Raw genomic sequence first — 15,984 nt, 5'->3', positions numbered from 1 at the left:
CTTAGGTATGAATATGCGTACTACGATCTGAGTCGCAAACACTTGAAGGGGATGGAGAAAAGATGGACGTTCGCAATGTTGGCGAAGGGGAAATGAGCTCGCGGATGTTAGCGGATAACGCATAGAACACTTCCTCGAAACCGTCTCGACCATCGCAACCTTCGGACTCATCTAATGATTTCTAGACGCGATTGCACCTCGTTATATTCCGCCCAATAGTGTTTGGGTTTCGCCTTCCGCTCTTCGAGCCACTATTGACGGGCTAATGGCGGCGAATTGACTCTACATAAGTTCTGATACGCGTACATAATGTCTTTATGGTCATGCGCTGTCGCTTAAGTATCGTCGCTTCTGATTGATCGACCATCTTGAATGCAAATACGAACGCGTGTACGCAATGGACGCGGCGAATGGAATGGTTGGCAATGGAGACAATGGTCTTCCTTACCTTGTTACGTACGCAATTAATCCTAGAAGAGGATGCGATAGATGCTACATGCCTTCCAGTCGAACGTTGTTGGACGGAAACGTTTCTCTCGCAGATGTTGCGCCGTTGAGGGATGACTTCCGTTGCACGTCTTGAATTGGGCCTTGTTTTCCGCCGTCGACAGGATTCCGCTCGCAAAACGTTGATTCTGCTTCAGAATATGACGTAATATGAGCCGGGCTGTGTCTCTGATGCTTAGACGCGGGCCTTGCGGCTGCTTTATTGAATTGTGTGCTGTCGCTGGTGCGACGCTTGCACTGATTGCTGCTACTGCGATGCTTGTCTCGTCTTGATAAAATACCCTTGTCTGACTGTCAAATTACTGCTCGCCACTTCACTGAGGCCAAATACTTGACAGAATCCGGCTCAAAGGACCAAAGGAATGTTGGCGATCTTGCTACGTGCACGATGGATTTGTGATGGCACGGCCATGCGATCACCGTCCAAGAATTTCCCGCAATATGATTGTTTCGAGGATACTTGGTCGAGAAAAATGAGACGGCACTTTAAGTCTCCATGTATGCTGTGATAAACGGGGAATGGTTTATTTACACACTGTAACAATTGATGTAGTTTATTTACACACTGTAACAATTGATCTCTACCAATTACAGCGATTTCTGCGTAGGAAGTTTCTTTTTATTCTTTTTCGAGTGCTGTGATCGGCTTGTGTGCAATTGATTCGTGTGCAATTGATATACAACCAGTCACAGAAAGATTGCAATATTTTTTTTCGATAAGTTTCGGAATATAACTTGCTCAGCCGAGCAATTAATTTTTATCCATGGATCTAACCATTAGGGGTGCCGCGCACAAAATTCCGCAACAGTGATCGTAAGACGTAAACATAAGCCAATAAGCCAATCACGATATTGCTTTAGTCTACGTAATCTAAATACGTTGAAAATAGAAATAATAGTAAACTTAAGATTCATAAATTCATAATAAGAAAAATTTTAACAAGTTGAAACTTGCCTTATGGATAAAGGTCATAGCACACATCTTCCGTAATCATAAGAATCGTGATAGAGATACCGGCATCACCTTCCCCCTTACCTACTCTTCCTCCACTGATAGACATTTCCTACTCCTCATATCAATCCTCCACATATATCCTAACGAATTCCTCGAACCACCCGATTTCCCTTCGCCATATCCAAGTCCACAGCCTATTCCGGACGTCGATTTCCAATTTCCCGATTCTTCCAATGACCAATCCCCTTCTTTCTTCTCTCTTGAATCTTCCCATACGATTACCACTATAGACGATCTCCTCTCTTATTGGAATCCCCCCCCCCCTAACCGTCATCATTCTGCTCTCATCTATCTCCATCTATTCATTTCCCTTCATCCCTGCAGAAGCCTTAATTCCTCTCATTAATTATTCACTCGTTCTCTAATTATTAATTACAAATATATAAATTCAATTTTCAATTCGTTTCATTCTCCACATTTACACATACACATATTGTTTTAACAAAAAAAGAACGGATAACCAAACGTAATTATATAATGATAATTTGTAATGATAACTTTATAATAATATTATGTAACGACAACCTTACCTCTAATTATATTATGTAATCAAAAGACCGACTATTTTAATTCAAGCAACATCTTCTTGTATTCTTGTATATATAGATGTTAACTCGCGACTGCTCCTCTCCCGGTCACTTGGATTTACTTTTAAAACCGAAAAGAAAGGCACATCGTAAAAGTGCACCTCACCACACTAATCCAGATTCGGCCTTTAACGAGTACATTCGACTTGTGGTCCGCTCAGCGGAGCGTCGACCTCGAGAGAGGCTTCCACTTCGTCCTCCTTTCGTCCTTCGGCTCCTCGAGTCTCAGAACGAAGCGAAGTGTTTCCCGTTTGAGTCGCTCCTTCCCCTAGTTCCCTTGCGGTCCGGAGCTTGGACGCGACTCAAACGATTGTTCGATTCCTATTGCGTTCATCCCAACTGCATGCGAAAACGTAATACTCATTTGCTAGGCTCAGTAAACGAGTGTTATGGATTAAAATAGATTAAAAATTTTTAATGCATACTTTAAATCCATGAAAATGACATCAATCATTGAAATAGATTGATTGGATTGAAATGGATTGGAGTTGACACTAGTTTAATATTCCAAAAAAAAAAATTTATATTTAAGGCTTATAAATTTTATTTCTGAGAATTTTATTTATAATTATACCTGAAATTAACTATTTTAAATTGATATTAAAAAACGCACCTAGTGGGATTCGAACTCTGAATTATGAATCTGTTGCGTTAGCTGCTACATCACTTCTTCAATTAATAAGTATGTTATTTATCATGTTCTTCAATTATAACCAGCTAATCTAGCGCACGAAATTACAATAAAAATCATCATATAGCAGATATAACGAAATATAAACAATTTACAGTTACTATTAGGTATGAGAAAAAGTTCGTGGCGTTTTTCCCATTAGATGGCATTAAAAAACGCCATGAATTTTTTCCCACACTTAATATAAAACGACATTGGATAATCGGATAATCTAATCTCGCTTAGCCGCTCTCGCGCCATAATCAAAGTAATATTCGGGATATACTTGATTCAGTTTGCTAGTGTTAACATCAATCATTCATCATCAATCATTTTATTTCTAATTAAAGAGAAATAAAGAACATAAGTGAATTATTTTTACGTTACAAGTTTTTGACTTAATTGAATTAAAACTAAGAATTTCCTACTTATAATTTTGAATAAATTAAGTAGCATTTATGATTCATTTTTAAATAAAAACTTTTTTTATTCAATTGAATTAAAAAACTGCATTTCCTATTCAGAATTTTGAATTGTGAATAGTGATAAATAGTGACAAGTAGTGACAGCTTAAAAATATACTTGGCATATTATTATAAATATTATATTGGCATACTATTAATAAAAATTCATCTCTTCCACTCTAGTTTGTAGATTTTTCAATGTCAACGTTGCAAATGTTAATATGTAAAGAAGAAACAGTATTTGATTAACATTAATTTCATAAATGAAACTTTCAATAAAATTAAAAAATTGTAAAAGAGAAAGTGAATATGTACGAAACGTAGAGTAATTGATATAATTTAAATAAGAAATCAAATGCTGTGATCGAAGATCTTGCTTGATGTGGAAGAAAACCATCCGTCATCTTGGACGAAGAAGTCGTTTGTTGATCTTGTATGCACATTAATACACGGTTGTATACTGCCATTCACCTTAAATTTTTTTTGGTATAAGGGAGACTTGTTCCTTCCTGTAAAACAAAGATGTATCTCAATAATTTGTAATGTATTCCTTTTATCTAGATATATATGATAAAACTTAAAAACACATACTGGCAAAATTTTAATGAAATGAGGGTTTGGTACTTCGACTCATCGTAATATTTTTGTTATTTTGCAACTGAAATAAATAGGATAAAATAGAATAAAATTAAAAATAATTTTATTTAGTACATAAGAAGTGTCACCTAAAAAAAAGGATAGAATTACTCACTTTCTTCCTGCCATTATTTTTTCTTCTTTATACTCCATTTTTTCTTGAAGAATTTAATGGAGACAAAACGATCAGAGCTCGAAAAGCATCTAATAAGAAGAAAAAGGCATTTTGTAAAAAAATTTTAGAACTATTCGATCAATAATATTTATTGATTCAATAATATTTATATTTAACATATAATATCTATATTTAACAGTATAAATAGAAATCATTTATAATACACTAAAGCAATCACTGTCATTAACAGAAAGATTCTCAATCTTCATTATAACATCTGATCTATATTGTATGGCGTAAGAATTTTATTAGTATAAAAGGAAGAGAATTTAGTCACAAACTTGTACTCTGTACAATTTGGATAAATACTAACGAAGTCTTATTCTACCTACAAAATAAAAAATTATCATAATTCATATTCATAACAGTAATTCTAAAATTCTTGAAAGAGATGACTCACCATGATAGTCTAGAAGGCGCGGATATGTTTCAAAAATGCTAGATATAATAAGGCCGGAGTACGATCCATTGTCTTTTATTTGGAAAAGTTTCTTGAAGACAGAGTTTGATCAATTCTTTATTATCGGTAACTTATGCTTCATCCATGATATCTAGAACCAAAAATATAAATCAAATTGATGTATTGCGTATTTATAAACATATTTAATTAAAAGCTGAGATTCCAAGATATGGTATACTGAATCTTTTCTTTCTTAAAGTTTTTTATTAAAAATTACTATGTCACTTGAAAATTACTATACTACTTGAAGCTGTAGGACTTTCCTTTAAGCTTTTCTCTTCACTGTTAATGCAGTGTATTCTTTTTCTAGAGAAAAGTTTAGCGATTGTCCATAACTGATATTCAATAAATCCTTGCCCAGTTTAGGATCAAAATAAATTTTCCTAAAAATATTACATTAAATAATAATAAATACGAATATCATGATTCAAGAAATATCACTGAATATTGTTATTCTTGAATGGCTTACATGTCCTTTACATCCTTTCACATTATTTTTTAATAGAGGGAATTCGGAAACAATGCCATTTGCAAGTGATATTTTGATTTCATCATCCTATCGGAGAATAGCTAAAGCAGAATGCCATTACATTATTGGGAGTACAAATTAGTTCGGTCCGTTTTTCTAAAGATAGCTTCAGCTGTTGTGAATGGTTCATGTCAGTGACAGCTGATTTTGGCGGTTTCAGAGAGGTTAAACATCTGCTAATAATATTCAGTTTATATCACTTTGAGTTTCATACTTTAATTTTTACTGTGTTTGAAATGTCGAATTTTGTGTTAATCAAGCAGCATTTGCGGAGGTTTTGATTTTCTGCTTTAATTGAAAGAAAAGTGCGGCTGAAGCCATCGAATGCTTGTCGAAGTTTATGGTGGACACTGCTCCAACTGATAAATCATGTAGGGAATGGTTTCGACGTTTCAAGGATGGAGATTTCAGTGTTGAAGACAAGCCTCGCTCTGGACAAGCAAAAAAATTCGAAGAAAAAGAATTAGAGGCATTACTCGAAGAAGATCAGAGTCAAACGCAAGAGGAGCTTGCAGAATCATCGGGGTAATTCAACAAGCCGTTTCTGTACGATTGAGAGCCATGGAAATGATTCAAAAACAAAGAAATTGAGTGTCTTATGAATTGAAACCGAAACGTTGAAAGGCGATTTTTCACTTGCGAACAGCTGATTTAAAGACAATAGAGAAAAGGTTTTTTGCATCGGATTGTGACGAAGAGGAGAAGTGGATATTCTACGACAACACCAAGAAAAAAAAAATACTACGCTAAGCCCGGTCATCAATCGTTGCCATCGACCTCAACATCAACATCGGCCAAACCTTCATGGTTTGAAAATCATGCTCTATATCTGGTGGGACCAAAAGGATCTTGTTTACTATGAGCTGTTAAAACCTGGCGATTCCATTACGGGGGATCGATATCGGCTATAATTGTTTCGTTTGCGTGCATTGCAAGAAAAACGGCCGGAATACGAGCAAAAACATGATAAAGTTCTTCTTCATGACAACGCTCAGCCTCATATCGCTAAAATCGTAAAAAAATATTTGGAAATGCTCAAATGGGATGTTTTACCGCACCCACCATATTCTCCGGACATTGCTCCTGATTACTGATTGTTCCGAAGGATGCAGCACGATTTGGCAAGTCACCGATTCACTTCTTTCGCAGAAATCGAAAATTGGCTCCAAAATTGGATCGCCTCCAAAAATGAGTCATTTTTTCGAGATGAAATTCGAAAATTGCCTGAGAGATGGGAAAAAGTAGGCAGCGATGGACAATACTTTAATTGATCTGTTCATTCATTTTGTTTTGAAATAAATGCACAAAAAAACGAACTAATTTGTACTCCCAATACATCTATCTTGATAGGGATGAAACCAAAAAATTATGAAATATCTACAATACAAACTGTTATTTTGTGCTGCAATAAATGCTTCAACCACAACGATATGCATGAAGGCTTTCTTATGAGACTCATTGAAAAAGTCTTTACGTGCAGCATTTAATATAGAGATACCTTGAACATGGTTCTGAAGTGTTTTTTCTACATTTCCATAGTGCTAAAAATAAAAGGAAGTGATAAAAACTGACTCATAGAATATATAAAGAATCTAAATTTCGTTTATTTTGAAAAATCGAAAAACTTTACCGAGAATACGTTTAAATTTTCTTTCTATGTGCAGGAAGAAAACATTGAAAGTTGCTAGGATTGACCTTGTAGTGGATTGTTTGTGGAAAGTATTTTAACATAATTAGTAGAAGCGGTTGTTTTATTAGCAGTTTGCGAAGAAATATTGGTCTGATGTTGTTGCAACACTTCCAAGTATTTGCATTTCAATTTGTTGTACTGTTTCATTTTCTTGCTGCAGCAATTCATGCACATTATCAATGGAAAAGATTTCTAGTATTATCTGAAGAAAACAATGTGAAATATATAAAATTATAGAAATTTAGCTTAGAAATTACTCTACGCATAGTATGCAAAGCAAACTTACTTAGTAGATTTACATTTTAATTCATTAAGAAATTTTGTTATTATTTTTCTGAGTTCAAATTTAATTTGTAGTCCTTGCAATTCTAAAAGCTCTAACAAAACTTGATAGATGGGACCTGAAAAGAGTAAAAAAAAAAATCTTTATTAGTAATTGACATTAATTACAAAAATAGGCGAAGCAATGAATAGACCACATAATATTTAGAAACAAATCATATTACAAGAAAAATATATTCAGAAAATAATACAGAAAAATAATAATCCAAAAACCATGATGATCATTACAATAGATCTGTATATAATAGAATAAAATATGTGTCATAGGCAATCTTATAAATTATAAATTACTGAAAAATTTTATGAATAAAATATCAGACAAGAAAATCCATGAAATAAACAGTAAATTATAATTGCAGAAACTACTATACACACAAAATACAAAGCAATATCATAGCTGATTCTTCTTCAGAGATATACATACTTACTTTCAAAAAATGTGTTGAAGACTAATGTAAAGATTTGAGGTTGGTTCAGTTCATACACTGAATGGTTGAAAGTGAGCAAATGAAGAAACTATGATAAAAAGTAAAGCATGTTCTAAAGCTTCAATGTCAATGCAAAATGCATTAAAATGCGGATTAAACATTGTAGTTTTATAGCGATTCATTAAGAAATACACCTCATTTCCTTCTAAGAAAAGTATTTCTATAATTTTCCCAAATAAAGAGAGATTTTTCCTCTCTTTCACTGCAGCTTCAAGACAAACAAATAAATCAGACCTAAATTCTATTTATTTTAATACTTCTGGATTTAAACACATCGTCTATATCCTCATAGCCTAATTCTAATAGAAACTTTCTACTTTGTGTTTCTTGCATATGAAGAATTTTACTATCTATTTGTACTTTCCAATTTCACATCATCCATTTAGAGCTCTGAACACATTGGCATATTAACTAGAGTCTTTGGAGGATTTTTGAAATTATGGACATTTTGAGTTCGCAATTTAATTTCAGCATGTTTTGCTTCAAAGTAAATGCAAAAATAGCATTGTAGAGAGCCTGCCCAAAGTATACAATCTAAGTATACAATCTAAGTAATGAATAAAATGATGGAACTTGTTAATGACATTAATATGGGGGAAAAATTTCCGAAACATGTCAAGTTTATAGTCACTTGTCTATAGTCACATTGTTAGTATTATAGTAGATACGGCATCAAAGATCTTGTTATTCTTGGAGCTAGCGCGATTTCCATAATTCTTAATAATAATATTAGTTCCATGTGTTCATTTCCTTTGTCAATTTTTTCTGCAACAATGAATGAAAAGGCTCTTAGTAATATCCACATCTGCCCTTTGGTTTAAGTAAATAATCATTTTTCTGAAGCATATACATAGAAAGATTTGCGGATGATTTGTTTTGTTTTTCACAAAGTCATATTGAAATGATGCAATTTTACTATTGAAGTAATCAACAGTAAATTTTCTTGAAATGCAAATGTAGTAATGAAGTACAAGTTTTAATCTCACAGAGTGTACTCCGCAAAAAATATCGTGCATGGCATCAAAAATTTTATTTTTACAAATATGAAAATATCGTGACTTGTTAAGACAACAATTGCCTTTTGTACCAGTTGCTGATATGGCTGCAATAGAAAAATTATGTCTGCGTAATATTCTAAGATGTTCGTTGAATATTTCTTCAGTCCTTTTAATGTCTAATCTTGTTTTTCTAGCATGCAAGTCTTTTCTAGAATATACATTCGATAGAACTTGTTAGTCTTAGGAGCATATTAAACCAAGCATTAAACTAAGCATATTAAACCTCTCATGAACAGTTAAAGTGTCTCCACAAAAAACAGTTATAGTTGCATGTAAATTGAATTCCTCATCATGAAGCATAATTTTAACTCCATCACCTTCATCATCAACTTCTCTAAATCATTTAAAAAAGGAGACAAAATTTGTCAAACCCATATTTTTTGACATCTGCATCAGAACAATAAAAGAAGAATTATTTATATACTTCAATTGTCAGAGTAATTGCGTGTATACTTCTTAAATCAAAGTTATAAGCCGGAATATTCTGAATTATATAATAAAAAGCATCCAATTTATGAATTCCTGTTGTAGATTCAAGAGGGTTAACAATTTCTAACTTGTTATAATAAAGTTGCATTCACAGAGCATATCTATATATGCGGAAAAAGGGATGATTTTTAAAATGGTTTCCATGAAGCGAGAATATCATTCTCTAATGGCTGTTCAAGGAAAACAGCTTTTCTAACGTCTGTATTTGATATCAACTTCAAAGTATCTATTACTGGCGCATACTGACAAGTCTCAAGTACAAGTTTAGGTATATAAGTTCCAGTTTCACTATCCGATACGTTTTCCAATACATATGATAATCAAGAGAGATCTCTATGGGCTCAATGTAACGGGCTCAATGCACTACAATTATTCTTTAATGCCTTTATTTTGATTTTCCAAGGAAATTGTCAAAAGGATTTTTAAAATCGAAGTTAGAAAGTAATTCAATTACTTCAGGGTCTTCAATAGCATCTTTTATCATGCTTTAAAATATTTAAGGACTTTTGTTTTCAAGAAACTAATTAAACCCAAAGCTATTTCCTCTAATTCATTTAAAAAATTATTCATAATATAATAGTTAATCATAGATCCTTTGGATTGAAGTCTTGCAATTATTCTGACAATTGAAGTATATAAATAATAGTTAGATTTTCGTGAATGTCTTCATAATTTTTTTCCATTTCTTGCACTTCCTCCTCCATTTGTCGCACTTCTTTCTCCATTTGTCGCACTTCTCCATTTGTCATACTTCCCCCTCCATTTTCCTCCTCTCTTTCTTCGACATTATTTGCACAAAATTCATCTTCATTATTGATCAATTCAGGCTCTAAATTATTATTACATCTGTTTCTATAATATCGACGTATGTGTCTCCTCAATGTATAGAAATATATAAATTTTCGACGATATCCATTTTGACCACATTCGAAACTATTATTCCCCATTCCTGAATTGAAAGTCCATGAGAATTTTGTAAATGTCGTACTAAACCATTTAATCCATTACTGACATTTTGATGACATAAAGAACAATTTAAACGATTTCACCTTTTTGCTGCAACTGTAGATCGATAACGAAATTTTAATAAAAATATTAGGATTCATTAAAGTCATCTAAAGAGAGGATTTACAATCACTGAAAGAAAAGTGCATATTCCATGTCACGAGATATTTACAATCTTCCAGTGATTTCAACTTTAAAGAAAAAAAATCTGCGAATGTCGTCACAGTTATGAATTTGTTAATTAATACGATAATAAAAGTGTGGAATATATGTGTATTACAACTATAAAAAGTATTATAAAAGTTCTTTACATGAAAAAACGTTAACTCATTTATTGACAGAATGCTCATTTAAAAAAGCATTTGAAGCGAATTCATCTTTTGTAAGGTTTAATATTTTCTTTGTTACCTCTCTTCTGTTCATTTTACAATATCAGTCAATCAAATATCAGCCATATCAAAACTTCAGAAGAGTATCTGAAACATATTGAAATGAGTCCAAATACACAATTTAGACATATTATGTATATAATAAAGTAATAAATGGTAATTCTTCAGAAAATCTTCCTCCGATTTCGATGAAATTAGGTTCATTTGACGCATTTTTGCGTAAAACAAAAAATCACTATTTATAAACAACAATTCTCTGCATTAGCAGTGAACGTGCGGGTTTAAAGTAGTGAATTCATAACTGTAACAGATTTCCTAACCTCAATAGTCGTCAACTTTAATCCACAATATCTCGCTTCGCAGAGCAGGATTTTTTCTGCCAGATTCTTTCATTTTACGCAAAAATGCGTCGAATGAGCCTAATTTCGAAATCGAAAGTGAGAAAACATTATCAAAAGTTTAGTTAACAACGTAAATACTTATTAAAACGAAAATAGTATATATCACTTCTCTTTTCAGGTTCACTGCAGTTCTTCACAATTCTCTTTACTAATAATATGAATAACGTAAAAGATAATGACATCAAATGATATTCAGTTAACACAAGTCGCCTGCAGCCCTCGTGACCGTTATCTGTCTATCATACACGAACATATTTCTCGGAAACCCAATAAATAAATGAACGATATAACCGCTGACAAAATAGTGAGCTTCACCATTATCGCTAATTGCACAGCGGATTCGTTTCATTAATTCATCAGCGATATATGACATCACTGATTCAATCAGTAATTTTTTCATTAATTCAGATTTAGCAGTCTTGATTACGTAAAAATTGAAGACGTAATCAGAATATTTTCAAAAACTAAAGCTGGAAAATATAATATATGTTGTATTAAATGTCAATCCGTTCATTTCAAAAGTGACTGAAAAATTTAAACAGCTTAATAAAAAATATGTCAAAGTCTTTTATAGTTCTAACAAATTAAATAAATACATAAAGGTACAAAAAGTTCCACGTCCACGCCTAAAAAAAAAACAATTGTTTATAAAATTAAGTGCCTATGTTGGACAGACGAGCAGATAATTCAAAATCAGGATTGCTGAATTTGGCCATATTCGATGAAATACGTCTGCTCGTTCTGTAATTACCGATCATAGATTGCAATTGAACCATGATTTGATAGGAATAATATCCAAATTTTGAACAAAGAACCATGCTATTATGAACATATCTGATATCTGAGATAATAAATATTAAAAAACAAAGTAATAGTCTGAATTTACAAACCGACACAGAGAGACAAAAGCCTATATCTCTATCATAAAATTTGACATTATTTTTATTTTAGTCATTGTCAATCTGTCTAATTTCCCCTCAGAAAATATTTAACTATCTTGCTGGTTACACGATTTTAAGTTCCAAATTTTGCTTCTTGACACACATATAATTTATTTTTGTGAATATGTACTATCTTCGAAATCTTTTTGACGGGAATTCATTTTCTCACATTATCATCAATGTTTCAATTGTTCTGACAAAGTTATTTATATAGAGATTTATAAAAAAAATGAAGTTGGCGGCTAACGAGTGAGTGTTTCACTTGGATAAAATTATTGCTTTAAACATTTTCTTCTTTAGAACAAGAAAATCCAAACATTCGGCCTGTAAATTATTTGCGAGTAATCTTCTCAATTCTTTGTGTAATATGCGTTTGTGGCCAATAAATTTGAAGTAATATCGTTTATATCATCAAGAAAACCTTAATCTAAAGTAATATGTAAAATTAAATAATAATAGAATATGTGAATTTTGAATTAAAAAAGAAGGTTCTACAGAATAATGAAGAATGATTAAATACATATAAAAAAGAATATCACGCATGAAGGGTCATTAGGTAAAATGGAAGTAGAAGTAATTACAGGAATGTTCAAGAATTCTCGGAAAACTTATAATGTAAAATACACAAACTACATCGGTGATGGCGATTCCAAAACATACACAGGTATCATAAATGCTGCTCCTTATAATATTCCAATTAGTAAAAAAGAATGTATTGGGCACGTTCAAAAACGAATGGGAAGTTGCCTACGCGAATATAAAAGAAAAACGAAAACACTTGGCGATAAAGGCAAGCTAAGGGCAAACATGATAGATAAATTAACTGTTTATTATAATTTAGCGATACGATGGCATTGTGAAAAATATGTATAATGCGATTTGGGCAACATATGATCATTATAGCTCTACAGACAAACTGAGTCATAGCAAATATTCGACTGGAGCTGAGTCATGGTGCATTTGGCAGTGCGCTTCGGCGAAAGGAGAATTGGCTTCATTCAAAAACGATTATAAACATTTTTTTCTTAATGTTTTGACTGCAATCAAGCCTATCTTTGAGGATCTTAGAAATTAATCTAAAGAAACTTTATTATACAGATATGTTGGTGAGGTTTACACAAAACAGTAATGAAAGCTACAACTAATTCATCTGGAAAATCAGTCCGAAAATTATTCCAAATAACTCCATTATTGTCGAATTAGTGGCATATATTGCTGCCTGCGTATTTAATGAGGGATCTATAGCATTATTACAAATGTTACAATCCATGGGAGTCAGCAGCGGTCCTAAGGCTCATCAATTTATAGAGAAGACGCCGAATGCATTAACATATTTAATTATCGCGCGCAACAGAGCACTCGGGAGGAAAGAAAGAATATGTCAGCAATAACAAATCGATATTTTAGAAGCATCAACTTTAAGAGAGGATGTAGTATATGATTCTAGAATAGATCTAAGTGTAAATTGAAAAATAAATTTTTTATTTAGTAGTAAACAGAACTTGAAACTTTAAATGTGTTTTTCTCAAAACTATGTTTCCAAAATCGATGAGCAGAATATCTCAGAACCACTGCACCGATCAATTTGAAATTTTACATGCTTTTTCTAGGCATGTAAATCTAGTCTTTAATCGAAAGAATTTTTTTTCCGATGCGTACTTTTTTTTAATGGATGAAAAATGTCTGAATTTTTTTCATGAAAATCGAATGTCAATAGTTTTGAATAGCCATCATTTTGTTGTAATTCAATTTTTCGGAAATATTAACCGATTAAAGACTAAATTAATTCATATATTAACTAAATCTTTCGAATTTTTTCATTTCAGATAACTTGTTTCCGAATGGCAGTGCTCACCGCATTTTGGAAAACGGCTTTCCGGACACTAGAACTTATTTATTTATTAATATTTTTACATTAAAAAAATGAAAACTTCGTCAAAGTAGATTCTTTCGAACATAAAATATTTCATACAGATATGTGCATATACTTTTTTGAAAAAAATTCACGAAAATTTTTTTTTGGCCTGCTAGGCATCTCTTAATGCATTTTCATTATATAATTTGGGTACAAACTATCGATTGATCATACAAAGAATTTGATCGGTACAACTATTATTGAGATATAATAATCTATTATTGAGATAATAATCGAGATCTCTGAAAATTCACCGCTCCGCGTAAAGATATTCGGTATTGTCTCTCTCTAAAACGCTACGTATTTTTCTTAACTCCGAAACTACCATGTCTCTGAATAAAAAGCTCATCGCCCTTCTTTTCTTTAATAATAATGTTTGCACAATTATCAGTACAGTTCTCTGTAGTGATTTTGTTAGATAAATCAGTACTGACATTGCAATATTTTAAATGATCAGACATTTCTAAGTAATTTATTTATTTATTTAGCAGAACTTTAAAAGTAAATTTTCTGTCTAAAAACAAATTAAAAATTAGAAACAATAATATTAATTAGAAAAAAATACGTAAGTCGAGATGCAAAAACTTTTTTATAAAAACAATCTTTATAAAATTAGTTTCGTATACACTAAAGACATAAACAATTTTGATCAGGTCACTTGATCTTTTAGGTCACTTCAGTATATCATAAACAATTTAAAATTTTAATCAATTACATCTATTTGTAATCATATAGAAAACTGACACATAAGAAAGCTGACACCATAAAATAGATGTAATTTATTTAGTTTTAATTTTAAATTATTAACAATATACACTATTTTAAATTATTAACATTAACTTGATTAACAATAATTTATGATGATGGAATGGCAATGGGATAAGTTATCGATATATAAAATAAATTTCATCAAGATTATTTTTGTAAAGACATAAGTTGGTTTACATGCTTCTTTCTTATTCTATTAATATTGATTTTGTCATACGGTCTTTGTCTCTAAATGATTCCTCCTGTACTAATTTTGTGCGCACCACAAATCATGAACATCATCACTAAAAAAAAAGTTATGAAAACAATGATTTAAAAATATATATTAATAACATCTTTTGTTAACAATGTGTGTACATATTATTCCTATACAGCATAGGACGTTGAAAGAATGTTGCTGAGATGTTGAATGTTAAAGCGTTAATGTTTTATCAATGTATCTATATTGATTCTTTAACATTGATTGTTAATATTACTGCAATGTTGAAACAATATTGAACAAATTGGACTACAAATTGAATTTTTATTGATTTTTCCACATGATTGTTAATGTTGCTGCACATTGAAATAACATTGAATAAATTGCATATCAACATCTATTTTATTTTGTAAAAAATGAACAAAAACAGAATGTCATGTAAACAGAAAATTTAAATTATTCAAATTAATCTTTTTTTAACGAAACTCATTTCTAAATGATATCTATATGTTTACGCGAGAATCGGCCGCGTATTGTTGCGTGTGAGATTGTTTGTTTGTGCGACGACTCGTGGTCTTTGTACATATAACTATATGTTACAATTATACATCCATTAACATTCAGTATTCATAGTCATTATCGAAGTAGCAGTTCTCGTACGATCGCAGAAGTCAAGTATGCCATGTGGAGGTACAGATTCGGATCGGTGACTGCTTAGAAAAATAAGGAAATTAATTCCCAAATGAAATTCTCAATTAAATAATCAAATGAGATGGAAAACATTCTTTTTAAAATTATTTTTTAATAATTTTGTGTGTTCCGGATGATGTTAATCAATTATACTTATTTTAATAATAAAACTGAATTAATTAATATAACATCGTATGAATTGCAACGTCTCACAGACATAATTCAACGAACATTAGTCGATTCTGCAACATTCTCTTCAACATTGAATCTATATTTCGCGATGTTACTGCAACGTTCGCAATGTCGCAATTCAACGTTTCTGAGATATTGATTTGATTCAATGTTAGCGTGCTGTATTATGACTTTTATTCTAGAAGATGAAAACAAATAAATCATTACTTTTATAAATAAATCTATTCTTATTTTACTTCAGAGTATATACAGGATGTTTCAGAAATAGTTGGCCAAATTCTAAGTATTTCATTTATTGTGTAAAGATGAAAAAAAGTATAACATGGGTTCGGAAACGCTTTCTTTCAAAGCTTATAAACATTTCTTATTTAAAT

The 15,984-nt window shown here is 31.6% G+C and overlaps 1 long non-coding RNA gene across 1 annotated transcript; it reads right to left on the bottom strand.

Annotated features, from left to right (window-relative positions):
- Positions 1-4,004: 4,004 nt before the first annotated feature.
- On the bottom strand, positions 4,005-7,055 carry LOC108687604. Its single transcript, XR_001931753.1, has 5 exons — positions 7,020-7,055; positions 6,674-6,935; positions 6,434-6,584; positions 4,455-4,605; positions 4,005-4,083 (listed from the first exon to the last, which is right to left on the bottom strand). It is a non-coding gene; the product is annotated as an uncharacterized LOC108687604 (long non-coding RNA).
- Between the last annotated feature and the right edge of the window lie 8,929 nt (positions 7,056-15,984).

The sequence above is a fragment of the Atta colombica genome, unplaced genomic scaffold (genome assembly GCF_001594045.1).
Source record: "Atta colombica isolate Treedump-2 unplaced genomic scaffold, Acol1.0 scaffold21, whole genome shotgun sequence".
NCBI lineage: Eukaryota > Metazoa > Arthropoda > Insecta > Hymenoptera > Formicidae > Atta > Atta colombica.
Note: the sequence above shows the minus strand (reverse complement) of the source record. Positions and strands in the feature narration are given on the sequence as shown.